Below are 8,001 nucleotides of genomic sequence, written 5' to 3'. Positions count from 1 at the left end.
CCATAGAAATACCAATGGAAAAAATCATCTTTGATAAAAATGAACATTCTCTCCCCCCAGTACACAACAGTTCACCTCATGAAAGCATTTCTATCTGATTTTTAGCATCTCTGGGCTTAAAAATCGGTCTGTTCAACGAGCCCATGTAACTCACAGTGAGATGACTAAATCATGTACTTTGGTTATCTTGCTACTTGAAGAATTGATTAATGATGACACAGAGCAAGTAGGTATTGAGCAGAGCAAACTGGCTGGTAACACATGTTCTCCTCTTCTTAGAGGGAAAAACATGTTCTCTATTTCCTTCCAGTGTCTGGCTTTTATCACTGCAAAACACGGGATCACAAAGCACATCCCAGCATTCCCAGGGAATGCTATCCACGGCTGCCCTGCCCCTGCATGGGGAGGTGCTGAGCAGGGCTGGGCAGTGCCAGCTGAATTCAGCACCCTGGGGCACAGCATGCCAGCGGCTGAGTGTCCCTCTTCTCGTCTGTCTGAATTCTTAAGAGAGAAAGAACGCACAGAAACAAGAAGAACAGGAAGCACAGAGTCTCACAGCAAACTGCTCCTCGCAGTTCTCTTTTTGGGGTTTCCAAGCAATGAAACAAAAGGTTTCTCTTGCTTTCAGACTGCACTTGAAAACATTTTCAGTCACTTTATTTCTCTTTCATCTCCTGAGAAACTGAGTAAACTGTAAATGAAACAAAAGCACTTTAACAGCACAGATGAATCCGGAGGTATTCAACAGCACAGAACTTGCTAGGAAGAAGCCAGGCAACATTTTCTGAGAAAGAAATATTCTTGCTGTATGACTGGTATCTTAATCCACTGCTACCTTATGTCTTCTATACCCCAGAGGAGCATAATTCAACACTAAAAAACCGTCCTTACAAAATATACAATAGCAGCCTGTAAAAACGAGCTGCAAAGCACACTAAGACCATGTACAAACGTGAGCAGTGCTGAAACAGGAATCACAATCCACAGGCTCCTTGTCATCACTTAGATGTGTGCCACGGAGCACTGTCACTGTGCTGTGGGGGCACTCTGGGGCTTCAGTGCTGGCTGATGTCTCTTTGTCAGCTCTCCAGAGAGCACGGCCAGCACTGCTGGGGCAGAGAGCTGCACTGCTGGACCCTGCACACACGGGAGGTGCTGTCCCCAGAGAGCACAGCCAGCACTGCTGGACCCTGCACACACAGACAGCACAGCCAGCACTGCTGGGGCAGAGAGCAGCACTGCTATATCCTGCACATAGAGGGCACAGCCAGCCCTGCTGGACCCTGCACACACGGGAGGCGCCGTCCCGGCCCTTAGGGCAGCTCCTCCTGTGTTTCCACAGCCACCACGGGGATGCCGCGCTCCCCTCGCGTTCCAGGTACTTGTACGGTCCTGGCAGAGCCGCCGGAGCTCGGAGCAGCGTGTCCCCACTCTCTGGGAGAGGCTCGTGCCTTTGCAGCTCTTCCCAACTAGGTAAAGTATGTGGAAGGATCCTGCCCAGCCTCCGCTCCGTGCAGGGCTCACACTGGCCAGCTGACCTGCTGGAAGAAATCATTTTGCATGGCTCTCGTGCCAAGTTTTGTCAGAGTAACTTGAAAAGCATTTAAACTCTTTATTAACATTTATAAACCAGTTTATTCTCCATGGCAGTGATGCTGGGCAAGGCTTCTGCTTATTTTGGGTCCAACCCTGCCTCTCTGTAAGAAAGCTTTTTGCAAGGTCTTGATCACCTTCAGTTTGACTTAAGGAATGAAATCAGTCCATGACTAATTTTGAAACCAACTAAAAAGCAACAAAATTGTTTTGTCTGTGGGGACTTGTTTCACTGATAAAAGGAACGGTCTCAGCCAGATTTGCTGCACAGGCAGAGTTCACTGGCCATGCTGCTGCATCAGAGGCCTTGGCAAAGCAGGACTTGCTCTATCCACTCCTTTATTCCCTTCCTTTTGAAACCAGAGTTCCTTTCTTTTGGGAATCTGTTTTTGGCTCAGTGAGTGTCTCTACCCCCAAGTCTCTCTCTTTTCAGTCTTGTTAGAAGTGCTGTACGAATTCTCAGACTCTCACTGCTCCTGACCTGCTGCTGTCCCAGCTGAAAGGATTTTCTCTCCTGCAATATCCTCATTTACACACCCACTCTCCTTTTGTCCTCCTCAGGACTGCATTTATCAGGTCCACAACTTCAACTCTGTTCTGTGTGGTCACAGGTCAGGAAATAAGTCACAGTAAGGTGAAGGATGAAAAAAGAACTTAGATAATATGACAGAAATTATTTCCTATTTAGAAGAACACTGAAGCGACTGCTAGAAAATTAGAGCTTGGATCTGACTGGAAAGGAGACAACTCAAGAAACTGAGCTTAGAGAAACCTTAGAATTGAATTTTGGCACGTCCAACAGTAGAATAAATCCCACTAATTAAAACGTATTTGAGCTAATTAGTAGGATCAGAGTTGAATTAGGAACACTTTTAATAGCTTGGAGAGGAAAGATAATAAGAGAAGTGCCAATTTTTCAAAATGTTTAGGAAAGGCACAGGGGGAGGGGAAGAGGCCTCTGTGAGCAGATCAGGGAATTGGGTCAAACTCGTGGTTATTTGGTGCAATTAGGCCCAGTGCAGCCCCAAGGCCGGCTTGCTGAGGGAGGAATGAAGGTCCCCAGCCCCTGGCAGGCAGGCTCTGCACGCATCCATCCATGCATAGTTTCCACTGCAGGACTGCAGCCAAGCCAGGCGTGGAGCCTGGCTGTGGGGAGCACAAATGGGAAACTGGAACTGAAGGGGGAAAGGCATGCTTCAGAGCTTCAGCTCGTTAGAGAAAAACAGACACAAGCTTCCCTGCCTCGCACTCCAGATTTCCTCACTTTGATTCTGTTGCTATGGCATTCATAAAATTCCAGCATTTCAATGCAGCAACGAGGAAATCTGGCACATAACTGCAGGTTAATCAGTTGTTTGAAACGAAATCAGGTTCAGCATTTCTAAATCCACCCCAATTACAGAATCACAAGACCAGTTAGGTTGGAAAAGACCTCTAGGATGATGGAGCCCAACCTTTGCCCAGCCTCTGCCTTGTCAGCTGGAGCAGAGGTGAGCCAGGCAGGCAAGGAATCCATTCCTGGGGCTCAGAGTGGGAGAGTGGGGCTTGGAAAGCCTCAGCCCCTGCTCCCAGCAGCTGCCCAGAGGCAGAGGGGCTGTGCAGCCCCAGCAGGCCCAGCCAGGCAGCACTGGGCACTGGAACCTGCTGGCACGGGCAGGGCTGGCAGCCACAGCCTGAGAGGGGCTGGGAACAGCTGACTGCTCTCCCACTGCACGGTGCCACTGATGTGCCACACACAGAAATTGCTATCTGTTGGCAAGCAAACAAATAAAAAACATCGGAGTTCTCCTTTTTTTTATTGTTTTGTTTTTAATTTCTGTATGGGCAGAATGTTCATTCCTTTGAGAAAAATAAAAACCGCACCAAAAAACCCAGCAGCAACGAAACTTAGGGAATAAGCAGCAGCCCTTTGGAGACCTGCCCCTGTCACTTGCTGAGGCATTTCTGTGCACAGCTGACAAAGGGAGAACAAAGCAGAGCCAGCCCCGAGCTGCACTCACTGTCCGTGCAGGCTCCCAGCTTGCTTGAGTTTCTAATGGCAACCACAAAAACTCTCCAGCTATGGCAAGCAGTGCCGCCATCCTTTTGTTAGGTCATGTTTGAAATCCTGCTAACTTTAAATAGCAACATCTTATGAAGTACAGTCATCAGATTAAAGACCTTTTATCTGCATTTTCTAGGACTTTCTCTTAACTGTTCTCCTATGGAAAGAATGGTCTTTGAGTTACTGAGGGGAAATTCACTGTCAGAATTTTAAAATGGAATTGTAAAACTGGAAAAAAGAATGTATTTAACTAAACTGGAGATGAAGGGACACACTTCCCAGTTTCACAATTCTCCTTTAATATTCAGATTCATTTCATATTCACTGAACAGAAATTAGAAATAGGTGTAACTTTTGGAAAGTTTGATAATCTTTGACAGAAATCACCTACTTTAATGTTACACTGACCTAATTTTACTGGGCATGATTAGCTACCTTGAAGCCTGTGGGAGTTTCACTGGTGAAAGTATTGGGAGATTTAAACTGTGTTAGAAAATTAAAAGCAAAACCAAAGAAGAACATATAATTCAAGCAAGGTGAGAAATGTTTTTCACATCAAAATATTAAATACACACGCACAAAATACAGTTAAAATATTGAAATCTCAAATACTTCCAGTTGGAAAATTCCCTGTCAACTCTATAAATGTTGGAGCTGCCAGGCACCCTCCTTCTCTCACGGAGGAGACAATCTCTGCACCCACCTCTGAGGAGGAAAGGAAGAGACATGATCAGGAAATCAGCTGGGAAACAAGTAATATCAGTCTAAATATTAGCAAATACAAAGTTCATTTTACAATCGTAGACAAGAATTTGTAACCTCCATGACAAGAGTCACAGAGGCAGCAGCACCTCAGTCCTCAGCTGTGTTTCTTGGGTACACATTCTTTCTTAGTCTTTTTCTTTCATGCCAGTTCAGCAGTAAAACAGCATCTTGTTTCAACTTTGATGCTCCATGGGCATTGCACTACCAGGTCCTTTATTCCTGCAGTACAATGAGATGTGCTTTTCCCCTAAAGCTTTTAGTGAATGCTGCAAATCTTTCTATTATTGCTGAATATTTTAGCAACACAAAAAAAACAATGAAGGGGAAAATAGGAATAATTAAATGTCTTCTGCCATCTTGGATTGATTTACAGTTATAATTTGGCTGAGCAGTGCTCAGAGAAAAGTCTCTCACAGCCTACGTACAGTTGTAGAGAAAAGAAGGAGGGGGCAGGAGGTCGGAAGGCTGGACCCTTCCTGAGCTCTGGCAGTGCTGTGGCATTGCCTGTGTTGCTGGAGTAACCGTGTCCTCCTTGGGAAAATGCTGCTGCTTGCATTGGAAGGAGGCTCCACTGCCTTGGCTCATGTCCCTGGAAAAGCAGCGAAAGCAGTGACAGGGATGTCCCCAGTGCTGGCTCTGTCACACTGACACCTCGTCTTTTCTTTGCTTGGGGTGACCCCTGTCACTGCTGGGCTTGGGAAGGGTTTCTGTGGGACAGAGGGAGCCTTATCCCCTGCATGCTAATTCTGGGACAGAGAATGCTCTGAGCAGAGCACGCTGGCTCTTCAGCTGCCTGTGAACAGGCCAGGGAAACAGGAGAGCTTCAGAAGAATGTGATTTACACTGCTACTCCCTAGCTGGCAGTCAATACCCATGGGACATGCAGTCAATTCCTCTGGGATTAACCAGCAACTGGGCACTTGTCCTGGAGCCACTCCAGCCCTGCCCTCTCTGGGAGGCACAGAGGGACAGATGTGCTGGGAATGGCCCTGGGGAGCCCAGAGGCAGCAGGGCTGGGCTCCAGCCAGCAGCCAGGGTCACCTGCATGGCAGGACATGGCCAGGACATCCTACAGGACACTGTGCTTGGGACATGAAACATTCGGGTCATAAATAAAGCCAGGTCTCACTGCTGGATTTGCTCTTTGATTGCACAGAGAGGCAAAGTGTGCTTTTGATGTGACTGTAGGGAGAAGAAGAAGAATCCTCCATTTTCCTTGGTAGATTTTCAGGCAATAAAAATGTTCCCCACTGAACATATCTGTGCACACCTGCCTCATGCTGGTTGTGATAAACAGGGGCTCTGGGTATGACAGAGTGTTTGCCTGCAGGCAGGTACGGACATGCTTCTGGTTAGGTGCCGATTCCTGACACCAGCTTCAGGTCCTGTGGCTGGGAAATGGGAGCTCTCCCTCACAGATGCTCTAGGTCCATATCTGGGTTACCTGGAGTGCTGTGGAATGGGTGGAAGGCTGCCCTGCAGGTTCCTGCCCCCATCCCAAGGGTGCAGCACTGCAGGCACGGAGCTGCCCCAGGGAAGGACTCGCTGCCCTGCCTGGGCCCTGAGTTTGGGATTTCAGTGAATCCCTGCCTTTGTCAGAAGGCTGAATAACCACGTGCACATTTCTTTCTTCTCTTAAACTGCACAGTTGATTTTACTTTTCTTATGATGGCAATTTTATCGTAAGGTTTTGTTTCTCTTTCACTGTGCATGAAATGGAACACTGAGGTGGCTGTTCAAGAATCAAAATTATTCCTGTAATTGTAGCACAGTGAATAACTATGTGCAAGAGAATAATCTTGTAAAAGCTGATTACCTCAGTCATTAATAATTAGGATTTATGAGTTAAGTAATATGCTGCAACTATATCCACTACCTTGGCAATTGCATGTGGAAAGTTGAGAGATAATTTTAGAAATAATTCATTGGGAAATCCCAAGTGACAACTAAACCAGCATCTTAGGTTCTGCCTGTGGCTTCTCTGACTGTTTGAAGATGGAGTGGCAATTTGCAGTCTTGTCTCATTTGTGGACATACACATTTGTTCATTTTAATTTCTTTCTGCATTACTTAATTGGATTCTTAGCAAGATTTTTTGTTTTACTGGGTTCTTCTGGCAGAAGAATTAATAATACATCTGAAGTTTAAGTGGATGTACGCAGAGTTGTCTGGTCCTTACATTTTCCTCTATATTTTTTTCTGATTGTTAACAGACTCAGTATAAATTAAATTTTCATATATTTAAAAAGACAAGAAAGCTCTTTCAATCTACTCCAATTTTGTATCTTATTCGGTGATATATGAAATCTGGCAAATTCAAGTCTTGCAAGTATGAAGAGGACAATTACAAATCTAACAATATTTTTCTGTCCCTTCTCCCTTCAAGTTCAGCCAGGAGCCTAAGCGGGTGCTCATCTGTAAATAAGCAAGTGGTTTATTGAGCACCCCTTGCACGGCAGAGCTGTCACTGTGCGGGCAGGGCCTGGCCTCCAGCACCTCCAAACATTCCAGCTATTTCTGCTCTGCCAATTACACAGGAGCAGAATCACACCTAGATTTTGCCTTTCTTGTGTTTGAGACAGACAAATAATCCAGCTTCGTGATTCAGTACTAGGGAAGCACTCTATATTGTATTTTAGATTCCTGGCCAATGTGGCGTTTAATAGTGGAGCTAATTTCTCATGTGGATGCTCCCTGTGCTGTGACAAAATGGCTTTTAAAACACAGGACTCCTTATTTTTTTCCAGTGGAAGCAGAGGCAGATTTTAACTGTAGAGGAGCAGAGAGCAAAATAAGGGCACGTTGTAATTATTACTGAATGTAATGGAGCAGAAAAATGCCCGTGTCTATTTCAGGACTCTGTGCTGAAGCTCTCCCCTCATTGGAGTGCAGGGACCCTTGCCTGGGCTGCTAGAATCGGCAGGACTCCTGCCCTGGCACAGAAACGAGCATATATTTTGTTTTCCTTTTTAAAATCTACTTTGCTCTCCATTGATGTATGTTGAAGCTGTATGTTGTCCCAAAGTCACAGCCAAGTTTCACCATTTTTACAGACACAGGTTTTCCAGGGTGATGTAGTTTGTCAGAATTCCCAGCAGGTACTTTGTCGACGCCCCATTTTTTTACCACGAAGCCGTTCCTTTCCCAGCTTTCTCCCAGCTCGTTGCCGGCAGTAAGGCAGCCCCAGCCGGCGAGGTGCCCCTACAGAACGGGCAGGTGTGGGGGCACAGCCGGGGGGTCCCGATGGTGGCACCACCGCACGGCTGAGGCACGGCTGGTGGCACTGCCGAGTGCCAAGCGCGCAATCCAGCACCTTTCCCGGCAGGACACCCGCGGGTCCCGCCGCGGGAAGCACCGGGGGCGGGCAGCGCTGCCCTGCTGCCCGCGGCTCTGCTCACCCAACCCCGGGAACGCGGCCGGCTCCTGCCCAGAGCTCGCCTCGCTCACCCCGCGGGCCCGGGCACAGCCGGGGCACAGCCGGGCACAGCCGGACCCGCCGGTACCTGCGCGGGGCAGGGGAGGGCCCAGGCGGGGCAGGGGCTGTGCCGGCGGCGGAAGCGCCGCTCCGCCCGCCCCCAGCCGAGCCGCAGCCGCAGGTG

The sequence above is a fragment of the Zonotrichia leucophrys genome, chromosome 9 (genome assembly GCF_028769735.1).
Source record: "Zonotrichia leucophrys gambelii isolate GWCS_2022_RI chromosome 9, RI_Zleu_2.0, whole genome shotgun sequence".
Classification (NCBI taxonomy): Eukaryota; Metazoa; Chordata; class Aves; order Passeriformes; family Passerellidae; genus Zonotrichia; species Zonotrichia leucophrys.
Note: the sequence above shows the minus strand (reverse complement) of the source record.